Raw genomic sequence first — 12,399 nt, forward strand, 5'->3', positions numbered from 1 at the left:
TACAGTTTGATGAAGAAAGCATGATTGACAATTAGTCACATGTGGAGTACATTTTTGTCATAATACATAAAGGATTAAAATTTCAGAGTAAAAAAAAAAGAAAGGAAGGCAAACTATGTCAGTCCCATTCTCTATGGAATTCATGTAAAGATTCAGAGTATATCCAAAACATTCATGGTTTATGTCTTTAAAACTTGTACAGTGAAGAAATTGCTTTGTGGAATGGGTCATTGAAATGAGAAATCTGCAAGCATCTGAGACTTGGTTAGTAGGGTTTTAAGTGCTCCACAAAGTTCAGTGGCAGTTTTTTCAATTGACACATCAGATATCCAACTGAGCTTAATTTTCTAAGAAAAAGTCTTTGGGCCTTGAAAAAAAAATAACCTAAAACCCATGGGAGACTTCCACATTTAGAAGGTATGCAGAAAAGTGGGAAGGCATGGTGATATGGAAGTTGTAAGGATTAGAAAATAAAGAAAAATAAAATTAATTCAGTTTCTTTTCTCTGTATCCTTTTATACCACACTGCTATTTAGGGTGACATTAGAATCAAGGATGCAGTATTTATAGAAGGATGTTACTCTACTGATAAGGTATTACAAAAAGCCTTGGCAACAATCTAAGACACAGCAGGGGAGCTGGAAGAGAGCTATTTTTGTAATGTTTAAAATTATCCTAAATTAAAAAAAAAAAAACCCTGCTGGGCTTCAATCTTTAAATAGCCTGTTGTGGTGTAACTGATCAGAACATTACATTCTGATAATTTACTACATAGAATGAAGCACATGTTGACAAATATTTATGTATGAAAAGCATTTTAGGTCATTTCTATGCAATTCAACATCTAAAGTCATTTTTTTCCCAGTGGATTCTAGTCTAAAAATAGAAGACTATGACATGGAGACTCTATATTAAAATAATTCAACATATTCGACTTCTGGAAAACATAAATAACAACTAAACACACACACACACACTCTAGAGCTACATTTATTGTCCTGGGATATTCCTATAAATCAGACTTAGATTAGACTGTTATTTGGTAACTTTCTCTTTTTTTATTTCTCTTTATTTTGTAAAAGCTTTGTTGGGATATATTTCACCTAATGTGCAATTCACCTCTTTAAAGTATACAATTCAATGATTTTTTGTACATACACAAATACATGCAATTGTCACCATGGCCAATTTCAGAGTATTTTCATTACCTTGAAAAAAAACCCCTTCACCCGTTAGTTATCCCACATTATCTTCTACCTCATCCACCACTCCTAAGCATCTGCTAATCTACTTAATGTTTCTATATGCTTCCCAATTCGAACTTTCATATAAATGGAATAATATGATATGTAGTCTTTTGTGACTGGCTTTTTTCACATAGCATAATGTTTTCAAGGTTCATCCATGCTGTAGCGTGTTATCAGTACTTCATTTCTTTTTAGGGCTGAATAGCATTTCATTTTATGGATATGCCACATTTTGTTTATCCATTTATTGTTTCATAAACATTTTTTCCCCTAACTTTTGTCTATTATGATAGTGTGGTGATGAGCATTAGTGTACGGTTTTTTTGTGTGTGTGAACACAAGTTTTCACTTCTCTTGGGCCTCATTCTCCTCTTAAAGTCTAAGCTTTGCGAAGAGAAAAGAGAATCTCTCATTCTATTTGAAACTTTTGTGTATGAAAACTAAAACTGTGGAAAGGGAACCCTCTTGCACTGTGGGTGGGAATGTAAATTGATACAGTCACTATGGAGAACAGTATGGAGGTTCCTTAAAAAACTAAAAATAGAACTACCATATGACCCAGCAATCCCACTACCGGGCATATACCCTGAGAAAACCATAATTCAAAAAGAGTCATGTACCAAAATGTTCATTGCAGCTCTATTTACAATAGCCAGGACATGGAAACAACCTAAGTGTCCATTGATAGATGAATAGATAAAGAAGATGTGACACATATAAACAATGGAATATTACTCAGCCATAAAAAGAAACGAAATTGAGTTATTTGTAGTGAGGTGGATGGACCTAGAGTCTGTCATACAGAGTGAAGTAAGTCAGAAAGAGAAAAATAAATACTGTATGCTAACACATATATATGGAATCTAAAAAAAAATAAAAAAGGTCATGAAGAGCCTAGGAGCAAGACGGGAATAAAGACGCAGACCTACTAGAGAATGGACTTGAGGACACAGGAAGGGGGAAGGGTAAGCTGGGACAAAGTGAGACAGTGGCATGGACATATATACACTACCAAATGTAAAACAGATAGCTAGTGGGAAGCAGCCACATAGCACAGGGAGATCAGCTCGGTGCTTTGTGACCACCTAGAGGGGTGGGATAGGGAGGGTGGGAAGGAGGGAGACGCAAGAGGGAAGAGATGTGGGGATATATGTATATGTATAACTGATTCACTTTGTCATAAAGCAGAAACTAACACACCATTGTAAAGCAATTATACTCCAATAAAGATGTTAAAAAACGATGTCATCTTATATAAATATCCTACTAGAAGATTATTACCAATGGGTAGATATTTAAACTTTATTTGCTAGAGTTTCAAGATATTTGTTGTTACTGATCTTCCCTCCTAAGCCCCATATGGTTTGCTAGTATTCCCAATGACAAGGCCAACTTCTCTTGGTAAAAGCTTCCTATCCTTTCTGTCTATGAGATTAATCTTCCACCCTTTCTAGAGGAATCCCAAGACATGAAAAAAAGGGAAAAATATTCCAAAACCAAAAGTTTTGACACTTATGATATTTAGGTCTCTATAAGTCAATCCCATTAGCCTTGGAATTTTAGTATTGAGAGGCTCACTGTAAAATAGAAAGATGCTCATGGACTATATTTTGGTCACACCCAATGCTCAGTTTAAATCGTACTTAACAAAATGTTTCATTTCATATCTCTAGACAGCTTTATCATTATGTGTGTGTACGAACCTCAACATTAATGACTTTTGTAATAAACGTTCAGGTTTAATTGAAGAAAGTATAAATTCTTTGTTTAAATTCAAGGCCAGAATTTGGCCCTTAATATGTAGTTGGTATTTACTTAACACACTCAAAGTTATAATTAGAATCCCTGCCTTAGCAAGATAATCTTAAATATAACTAGTGACTTTGACCACAGCAGCAGAAGAAACTTAGAGCAAAAGAAAATGCAAAGAAAACTTTAAACAGGTAGTGAAATTGAACTGTAATGGGGTCTGGTGGAGGAGAGGGTGGTGTGTGAGATTCTTCGCTTGTTTTACTATTGTATTTTGTATTTTTCAGGTCTTATATTTTGTATTATTTCTTGGAAAGAAGGCACTGAATATTCTTTTTTCAATATTCTTGTACCAATAAAGCAGTAATAGTATAAAAAAGCAACTATGTCTCATAAAATAGTGAGAATTATTAACCTTGAAAAACTAAGTAAACAGCTATATTTTTTAAAGTTTTTTTGTAAATTTTGGGTCCTGAATAGATACTTTTCCAACCTTATTTGCTTCATTTTCCAAATAATTATTATATATTACATATAAAACAATATATAGAATAATACTAACATATAATATATAATTGATGAGTACATATATCCTAAGTATGTATATTAAACTTAACACCTAAACTTCCTCTGTTTTTTCCATGCCTACTTCTCAAAATTCTTTATGTTTTTTTGACTAATAGAAAGTGAAGAGGGGGGAACAGGATGGAGTAACAAACATATATTTAGGATCTTCTGCAAGGGAGACAACCTAAACTCTGGCTTCTCCTGTATGAAATATATTCATTCATTTTGGAAAGAAATGTTGGTTGTTGCTGCCATACACGCATGCATACAAACACACACACACACACACACAATTTTGAACATATCGTAGTGAAAAGTATATTTATAATTTCATGGAATAAGGAAATTCTTAAATCATTGAAGAAACTATTAATTATTTCACAAATTCAATTTAGATACAGTAGAGAAAGACTAAATTTTGCCTAATTCTTCTAAGTTCTAGGTAATATTTAAGTACGTTTTCTGTCGAGCTAACTGTATACACATATGCGTACACATATCTCTATACTAAACCTTATTTAATAGTGGCAACCATCCTATTTTTCCATTTTATAGATTTTTAATGTGAATCAGATAAGAGTATTAAAAATGAATGGGTTTTGATGATGGTTGCACCCACTCAGTAAACTTACTAAAATCAGTGAATCACACACTTGAAATGGTTGAATTTTATTTGTGTAAAATATACCTCAATAGAGTTGCTTTAAAAAATCAAGTTGGAAGCAATTATAATAGTATCTCACATTTATATACTGCTTACCACTTGCCAGGATCTGTGGTAAACACTCTTCATGAATTTTCTTATTAATTCCTCACAAGGATCTATAAGGTATGTGCCATTAGTATTTGTAGATGAGGAAATTAATAGGCAGAAAGCTTATGCATATTACCCAATATGACACAAATGCTCAGTGATGCCACTAAGAATATATGTCCTTCCTAAACATATGGTCACGGCGCATAGAAGTTATTCAAACTAAATTATAACATTTCAGTGGAGGTCAAAGCAAAATAATTTGTTGGTTGTTTTTAATAAAATTTTAAAGTAACTGCTTATACAATACCTATGGCTTCATCACCAGACTAACCTCTGGACATTCTGCTATGTGATAGGGAATTTCCCTTTATTTAAAAAGGCAATTTGTGTTGATGATTCTGTGAATTGCTGCTAAAAGTATCCTAACTGGTACTACCCAGTTTATGTTAATGGTGGAAATGCCTACTTGGATTGAATGGGAAAAATATATTGTTATTTTTGTTAATTTATATGTTTAGTGGATCTAATAAAAATTAGGTAGTATTTACAGTAAGCATTAATTAAATAATTTTATTATCTAATGAGTAATTACCCTAAAAATGCCTTTAGGAGAGTGGACTTTGTCACTCCCTTCTTCAGAAAAAGGAGAAGGGAAAAAACCAAACATATTGCAAAGAACAAAGCTTTGATCTTCTTCATTACCTAGAGCTGGTGCACACCAGCACTCTGATCTTCCTTTATTGCCTTAAATTGTATTATCTCATTAGTTTTCATATCATAGGATGAAAGCAAGACTTCCTAGGATGGTGTGATAAAACTTCAGAAAATACTTGAATCACTAACATTTATTAGCCCTTGAGACACAGGGTCCTCACCTCTAAAAGAGGAATGCAGGTAACTATCTGACAGATTTGTTGCAAAGCTCAGTAAACAATAAGAATTACCAAAAACAGTACTGGGATCATTATACTTACTAATGATGACAATAGATTTGAATAGATCTGCACTCCCCTTTTGCATCCACAGGAATGTGTGTGTGTCTGTGTGTGTTCAGGTGAGATTATTATTGCCTTTGAAACTTCAGCTCATCCTTGAAAGATGGGATTTTAGTTTCTAAAGTTTCTAAAATCTCTTTGCAGTTGTACTAATGGTGTTTCGGTACTGGTTTCTTTTTTAAACAGTGATGCATCTCTAAGGGAAGACTAATATAAAAATTTGGTTTTTACGTTTGAAATTTCTCACACATTGTAGGGTTAGAAATCAAAATTGAGATGTGAGATGAGTGAGCATTATCTAAGGATAAGGAGAAAGAATAAAGAGACATACACTCTTTCCAAGAGGGGGACGCAGGCTGACTCCAATCCATTGGAAATTAGGCAGACAACATGTGCTCACTGTCTCTTCCTGCACTGTAGGATGGGTTCATCTACCAGTTCCCATTTTCTCACTTACTAAATAATATACAGTGTCTGTAAAAAGGTTATAGAAAGAGAGAACAAGGTAAAAGTCACTGGCATTCTTCTCGAGCTGTTTGATATAGTATGACCTGATGTTACATAAGATGGTGAAGTGATGCAAGAAGGGAAGATTCTGAAACAATGTCAGCCTTCAGAAGGACATGCACTTCTTATCCATTTATAAAGACTGGGAAATTGTAGGAATAACCTGTTGCTGGCGTGAAGCTGGCTTCTGCTCTCGACCAGATGTGTGTGACCTTTGGCAAGTTATTTAACTTGTGCAGGCCTCACTCAGTTTCCTCATCATTAAAACAGTGAAACATCTGTCTTGTAGGGTGGTTGTAAGATCTCATTTTCTCATTTACTAGATATGTATTAATCATCGCTGAAGTACTAGGCTCTGTGTTAAACCCTGGGAATAATTTAGTAAATAGGAAAGAAACAGAGTTTGTGCTCTTACGAGTTTTTATTATGGATGGAATTTAGTATTTAATATAGTTAAGTGTAAACTATAATTTATATGGTATTTGAGCAAATACGTCAATATTGAAGATAATTACAGAATGTTGTAAATTCTGTGAAGGAAATATGAGAGGGAGAGATACAACTGTATCTTGACAACCAGTAGGGTTGTCAACATCAACCTCTAAGCAGAGCTGACTTTTGTCCCAAGATTGGAAGAATAGTAGCCACTCCCATGAAGATCTTGACGAAGAGATCTGCAGGCACAAGGACCTACAAGTGGAGTGTCCTAGTGGCTGGAAAAGGCTTCCTGGGTCACAAGAAAGAAAATGTGGCCTTTAAATATAGAAACCTGAAAGCATGTGCCTGTCTGGATGTCGGAATTGCTACGGACCTCTGGTTGCTATGTGTTCCTTATTCCTTCCTCTTTGGAATGCAGTGTTACTGAGACTGTACTCTTTGTCTCTCATTGTATGTTGGGTGTGTGAGAGTCAGCTCACTTGTCTTTTAACCCCACAGGTCTCTAGATCAAGAGCAACACAGTGAGCAACTGTACCTGAGGATTCTCATCCATATTCAGACCCGATTCAGAACATGAGACTAGAATGTCCAGCCTGGTGTCACAATTGAATACAAAGTGATTGGAGACAGTGTGTTGGAAGGAAAAAGTGTATTTTGCAAGTGGGAAAGAAGCAAGTTGCTGTGCCCAAAAGGCAGATTGGTAGATTTTTTTTAAATAGCTGTAATAATTCCTACCATGCCCCTTTGAAAAATGACTTTACCATTCTTATCAAAAGCTAGAGCCTATTTCCCCTGCTCTTGAATTAGGGCTGGACTTGTGACTTGTTTTAATGGAGAGAGTGTTGCAGAAGTGACTGAGACTACCTTGGATGTCAAGTTCTTTGAACATGAGAGGCCACATGGAAGAGAAGAACTGGAGGATGCAAGTAAAACAGAGAGAGACAGAGAGCAAGAGAGAGGAAAAGAAAAGCTGGCAGCTTCCAGCCGTTTTAGAAATCCCATTTGCAGCCCCGGACATGTGAGTGAGATCGTCTGGGATACACCCACCATAGTTGAGCTGTCAAATGCCTACAGCTTTATGAATGATTCCAGAAGAGACTAGCAGAAGAAAGGCCAAGATCTAAACATGAGACATATGAAATGGTTGTTTTGAGGTTTGTTACTCAGATATAATTAGTAATAGATAACTGAAATAGTAAGTAAAGAATTACCCAAATAAATTGTGAGGAATACTGATATTCAAATTCAGACGATGACTGAATTTAGTAAAAATCCAAGAAAGTACACTATTGTTGGGGTTCGTCAGAGCCATAATTATAATTTCAAAAACAATTTTTTGAAAATTCAGAAATGTCTAGAAACACAGATGAAATGCTCATTATATAAACTTCAAGTTGTAAGACTAAAAACTGGTTTAAGAGTTATATGATCAATGAACTTTACAGCTCGTTTATAGAAATTATATTAAGAAATATTAACACTTTAGGGAAGAAATAACATCCTAATTATTGAACATTTAGTTATGTAACACTTAACTCTATAACTGGTACTGTTTTAAGTGCTTTAGGTAGATTAATTTATTAAATCTAATGAAACTTTATAAAGTACATGATCTAATCCCTATAAAGAAACTGAGTAATTGAGAGCCTAGGAAACGTGTCCAAGTTTGCATAGCTAATAAGTGAAGGAGCCAAGCTTCTAACCCAGAGGGCCTCATGCCAGAGTCTGGTTCTTACCCCCAGGCTACGTTAATCATACTGGATTTTATCACCAGTACTACCAGGGGCAGTAAAAGTGCGGGTTAAAATGATGGCAGCTGGTATCACTACTCTCACTAAATTCCATGGACCTGAACTTTGCCTTAAAAAAGAGGAGGGTATCTAAGTGTGATGTGTACTCTCATCATACATTATTTCAGGCTTTTGACAGTGACACAAAAATTGCTTTGACAGGTTGACAGCAAAGATTCACTTTGCTGATGGTCTATTTAAATATTTAAACTAAAAGATTATCATGGCCTGGATTAAAATATGAACAAAGAATTTTGAGGAAGGGATTTGGGGGCATTTATAAAAGGGAAACAGAGGATTTAGCAACAGATGCAGTTACAAGAAAAGACTGTTTCCTTTGCTCTTCCTGTTTCCAGCTGGAAATTGCACCTGGAAAGTCTACTTACCATCCTCACCATATTTCATAACTAGAATTTCATTAGATTATCACTAGGTCATTATTAGAATCTCAGGTCCTTAAAAATTCATTTGCCTATTTTCTCAACTCAACTAATCTTAAATGATTGCTACCTCTTTGGGGAACAGGTTTGTATGATTCAATGAAATAGTTCATTTCTTGATGCTTCAGGAAAGTGACAACATAGTATTCTTTAAATGGCAGTAGAATATGTACCTGCTATGCTTCAAAAAACCATTGGTTTATTACAATTAAGATCACAATCAAATTTTCATATTTAATTGGCACAGGTAATCAATCCATTAGTTGATCCAATATCAATCCACTGATATTGGAGAAAAAAACTAGAACTAAGTTGAATGTGATTCAATTTGAAATTGAATAATTCAGTATTAGCAAGCTGAACATAGGTTTATGGTTCTTATTTACTACGCCTGGGAAATTTTGGTTTTTTAAAAAAGAGTCTCAACTTCATGGAAGAAAATCTTAGAATATACAAAGTATTATTATGATACTACAGGTGACCAATGAAACAGGCTACTCATTCCTAAAGTACCTCACCAATTTTGAATATATCAACACAAATTAATCTAGTATTATTTATTTTGTAGGTAAACATTAAAACTTCTTCTGGAGATTATTATAAAGTAAAATACATATTGTGAATCCAATTTACCAGCCATGTTCTTTGCCTGCGTCTAAACGTCTTTGAACACCAGTAATCAATGCCTTCTTAGTTTCTCTTTAATTTTTTTCCCCAGTATTAATTTCTAATCTGCAGAGCTATAATTTTACTAAGGCAGTAAGTAAATATGATAGCTTTTATTTTTTTGTCTAGTATGTGCTATCACCTCCTTCATGTTTTTATCCTAAGGAAGGAGATAAGTAAATATGGAATCAATGCGTAACTAAAGGTGGTATTTCACAAAATCACCAAGAGAAGTTATTGACATTCATTGAGTGTATGCTCACCACTTTATCAAAAATTCAACAATCATTTCTTTAACCTATATTGAGCAGCTAGTGTGCCAGACACAGGGGTTAACAGGGAAAAAAAGGCCCAACTGGCAAGATATTCCCAGTCTACTATGAGAGAAGGGTGATGCCTTTCTTTGTGTATTGATACTGATGTACAGTTCATTGTGGTAAAAGACAATCAGTTCTGTATGGAAAACCTAGATTAGCCTAGTCCTAAACTACGTCAGACACTTCCATCCTATAAGATGATGACTGAGCTTTAGGACAGAAATTTTAGAAGTCACTTTCAGACACCTTTCTTCCTTTGACAGGACAGATATCACAAGCTGTAGTAGAGTTGAAATTATTTGCGAAGTAACATTATACAGGAGTTTTTATTACATGTGTAGTCAAGGCTAATGATTACCAACTCAAAACCAAAGAAAACGTTAAAGGATGTATACTGTTGCTAAATTTTTATTTCACTAAGAAATTGATTAATAAGCGGTCATACTACTTCAGTCTTTAGCATATTTTATGTGAAGGCCATAAACTAAATCCCTCTTTACATATTTGCAGTTTTATAGTTTCAAATATCAGAACCATTTCATTTCATTAGACAGCTAATTACTTCTTTATGCAGATCCCACTAAAAGCAGAAAGTTATACTTGGAAAACCTTCTACATTTTCTTGAATACTATTGATAAGGGAAATGGTAAGATCTGCTAGTTCAATATTCTAATGAAGTTGTTACACATGATAAAATATCAGGTAATTATTGCATAACAGTTTGTTTTTAGAACTCTTTATAAAAATCTGATTATTTAGGTGAAAATTCTAATAATATTAAAGTTATTTTCTCCCTAACAGGATTACAAGCTTCTGTAAAACAGAGACTATGTTCTATTCTTTATCCCCCGTTGTAACAAATACAGGGCCAAGAAAAAAGCAGTTAATAACTGTCCTGGGCAACAAGTGAATTGCTACCATTTACTCTGAAGACATCCTGCCTCTCCATAAAGTGTTCAATTCTTAGCAGTCTTGTTTCTTTCATGGTACAGTTCCCCCTGGCTACAACTGATGGGTCCAGAGGAGGATATATAACCCAAACTGTACTTATCAGCATCCTTCTCTAGGACATTAGTTGAGATCGCCAAAAGATCAGGCTCTTTACAGACCTCGGAAATGGTTGTAAATGAATCCAGGCACTCAAGACAGCCACTCATAGCAGCCCAGTGACTGTGTATTGATTAGTTGATTTTTATCTCAAGAATCAGAAAAAAAGAGAGAAAATTTATAAATAAAAAGTATTTATTCCAAATGTTCAAAAACTGGCATTTTCTTTCTTTTCCCTCTCATGAATGACTAATTTTAAGAATTAAATTAAAAATCAAAGTAGGTTTATTTTTCCAATTACAGTCATTCTAGAAAAACATAACCTTTTCTAATATAAATATGGCATTATAAAAAATCCAGATAACACAAAAAGTATATATTATTGAAAAATTTGAAAAAACCTATAACCGTACTATATAGAAATACCATATATATATTTTTTCCCTAGACACACACACACACATATTTTAAACAAAAATGGGACTGTGTACTGCATGGTTTTTGTATAAGTTTTTCCTTTATACTATTAGAACATATTTTTAGGCCAGCAAATGTACATCTTCATTATCGTTTTAATGATAATGCCAAAATTTACATAGCATTATGTGGATAATAGTGTAATTAATTTATCAAACTGATACTGATGAAAGAAATCAAAGATGACACAAACATAGGGAGAGATATACCGTGTTCTTGGATTGGAAGAATCAACATTGTGAAAATGACTATACTACCCAAAGCAATCTACAGATTCAATGCAATCCCTATCAAATTACCAAGGGCATTTTCACAGAATTAGAACAAAAAATTTTACAATTTGTAGGGAAACACAGAAGACCCCGAATAGCCAAAGCAATCTTGAGAAAGAAAAACCGAGCTGGAGGAATCAGGCTCCCTGACTTCAGACTATACTACAAAGCTACAGTAATCAAAACAGTATGGTACTGGCACAAAAAGAGAAATATAGATCAATGGAACAGGATAGAAAGCATCCAAATAAACCCACACATCTATGGTCAATTAATCTACAACAAAGGAGGCAAGCATACACAATGGAGGAAAGTCAGTCTCTTCAATAAATGGTGCTGGGAAAACTGGACAGCTACATGTACAATATGAAATTAGAACACTCCCTAACACCATACACAAAAATAAACTCAAAATGGATTAAAGACCTAAACGTAAGGCCAGACACTATCAAACTCTTAGAGGAAAACAGAGGCAGAACAATCTGACATAAATTGCAGCAAGATCTTTTTTGATCCACCTTGCATATTTTGAATATTCAAGTAGTTTTCAATATTTTAAAAAGATTTTATTAGAGCAGATTGAGGTTTACAACAAAACTGAGAGGGGGAAAAAAGATTTCCAATATACTTCCTGCCTGCTTATATGCATAGCATCTCCATTATCAAATCAATCAGTAGAATGGTACATTTTCAGTAGGTTGAACCTTCATTGACCCATCATCATCAACCAAAGTCAACAGTTTACCTTAGTGTTCACTCTTGGTGTTACATATGCTATGGGTTTGGACAATGTATAATGACATATATCCATCATTATAACACTGTACAAAGAATTTTCACTGCCCTAAAAATCCTCTGTGCTCATTCTATGCATCTCTTCCCTCCACTCTGGCAACCACTGATCTTTTTAAGTCTCCATAGCTTTGTCATTTCCATATCATGTTGTTGGAATCACAGTTTAACCTTTTTAGATTGGGTTCTTTCACTTAGCACTATATATTTAAGTTACCTGCATATCTTTTCATGGCGTGATGGCTCATTTGTTTTTAGCACTGAATAGCATTCCATTGTCTGGATGCATCTCAGTTTATTTATGCATTCACCTGGAAGGCAGGTTTTTGTGTTGACA

Source organism: Tursiops truncatus, chromosome 9, assembly GCF_011762595.2.
Source record: "Tursiops truncatus isolate mTurTru1 chromosome 9, mTurTru1.mat.Y, whole genome shotgun sequence".
Classification (NCBI taxonomy): Eukaryota; Metazoa; Chordata; class Mammalia; order Artiodactyla; family Delphinidae; genus Tursiops; species Tursiops truncatus.